The sequence below is a fragment of the Loa loa genome, assembly GCF_000183805.2.
Source record: "Loa loa unplaced genomic scaffold supercont3.559, whole genome shotgun sequence".
Lineage (NCBI taxonomy): Eukaryota > Metazoa > Nematoda > Chromadorea > Rhabditida > Onchocercidae > Loa > Loa loa.
The window spans coordinates 1-2,495 of record NW_018108739.1 but is presented as its reverse complement, the minus strand read 5'-3'; positions in this window follow the sequence as shown (position 1 = coordinate 2,495).

The window sequence follows — 2,495 nt, the reverse complement described above, 5'->3', positions numbered from 1 at the left end:
AGATACAAAGGAAACTGTAAAAATCCAAATTACATAATAAGCACTGTAACAAGAACAGAGGGAAGATTAGCATGTAAATTGGACATCCTTTGTTATTAAAATAAGGATGTGAAATTTTGTTAGACAAAGATAACAAAAGAAACGTATGGGAGATAATTTTAAAGAGTGTAAATTGGTGAATGAATGCAGTGATGAATCATTAGAAATATTTTAAGCATTTAATGTATGATAAATTCGGTTTTTCTGACAAGATCGGTGGTTTAAGTGAAGCAGTGGAGATTCCTTTGCAGGGATAGATGCATATCTCTTATGAGTCAACAGTGAGTTCTTATATCAAATCCTAGTTAATTTATATTACGATATAAGAAGAATAGCTCCATATAAGGTCTTTATAAAGCCAACAGTAATTTCACAGCTGCAAAAGGAATTTACATATAAGATTGGATTTCTTCATATAAATAGGAATTACATAGAAATCATTTTACCAGATGTATAGCTTTCTCATACCTACATCTTTTTATATAGGATAATGCCTTTATAAATCAGCTACCGGATGTACGCGTCCTTCAACATCAAACAAAGATTTTTAGACGATTGGAAGATTAGACAACTGACTTACACAACTGACCTAATGTGACATTAGGTACGAGAAAATATTTTGCATTTTTTGTGCAATGTGATGAATGGTTTATCTAGGAAATATTCTGTACAACAAATACCTTATGTTTTAACAAATTATAAATGTTCAGTTTAGCAACGTTAGCAATTTCGTTTTTCTTTTTTTTACGATACACATGGCAGTTAACTTATTCTTTTTCATTTGCTTTGCTTTATGTCGTTTTAATTGGCTAATTACGTTTGTGACTTCACGCAGCAAAGAAAAGCATGCGAAGAGGACGTCGTGGTTTGTTCGACTATAAAAAACTTCCGAATTTTTCCTTATATATATATATATATAATGTATATTATATCGTGGTTTGTTCGACTATAAAAAACTTCCGAATTTTTCCTTTATATATATATATATATATAATGTATATTATATATATTATATATAATTAAGGAGCATTGTAAGCTCCACCGTGATTATCATGGAGGTGTGACTGCCCTATGGGATTGTTCAGTGTATAACTACGATGGATATCATTATCTACACCCATGGTGTAGATATTGGAATGTCTCTGTGTTATGCTATCCATTGTTAGCTTATGTTCTCTTCATTGCTTTAATTTTACAAGATTTCATCAGTCTATTAGATACTGTGAAAATTTTGTTTAAATATAGCTTTAATTTTGGTAGTCTGACAATTTTCACTCGATCATCAACAATTTCTGAATATCACCACCTTACTTCCCTCTTAATTTTAGGAAACTATCATTTTCCAGTAACTGCGTTATTCGACTATATTATTTCCTGTGCCTCTCCTAATCACCGTCAATTTTTCCATATTTCAAATTTGGTTGATTTCATTTATTCTTTCTGTATTATCACAAATTAACTACGATGAACTTTGCTACTCGTCTTACTACATCGTAAGTCAAGCTCACGTACGTCAGTTTTTATTAAATCTTAATTCACATACTACTGATAACCTATAGTTACAATATCCAAGTCGTTTTTTACCACTTGCTGTATAAGAAATGCTTCGATAGTTTCATTTTGATGAAATAGTATGACTTACGATGTAATAATTACTGGTAAGATCTAAAGCAACAGAATAGCATTCCAAATAAAATAAAATGATCAAACTAATGTACAAATCAATCACACAAATTGTAACAATATCATGAATCATTCAACCAATTTTACATTCCTCAAATTCATTGTATCATGCGTTTTTCTTTGTTATCTTTATTTAAGTCCGCACCCTTTCCTTTTTTTTCACGAAACAAAGCACGCTTATAAGCTAAATTTCTTTGTCTAAGAACCGATCTTAATTGCAATGCTTGATGTTGCAAACAGAGCCTTTTGTTGTAACCGGATTTTGACAATTTTTCTTTATCCAAAGGAAAATCTAATGTATTGTTATAAACCACACCCCCAAATATGCTCATTGTGTTAAAATTGTATATATATTCAAGGCTATAATTGGAACCCCCGAATATGCTCATTGTGTTAAAATTGTATATATACTCAAGGCTATAACTGTATCATTTTCCTTTTCAAACATTCAACCAAGGACTGCACCGTACATGGTATCTTCTACTCTCCGATATTTTACTACTATCCTCTGCGTTATTACAATCTACTGTTTTCTGCGAGTAAATAACTTCCTCCTGAACCGAACGAAGAATACCTTCTCAAAATATTCGTCTGTGCCTAAGGACAAACCCTTCCAAATCAAACCCGACAAATCAAACTGTGGCTTGTTAAATCTTCACATTGTTCTTTACAGGTATGTCGACTACCTGTATTTCTTGTGTTAAATATTCGACTACATGAGTGTTGATTGTGATAATTTCATTGTCCACCGTGCATATACTCAATTGCGCATT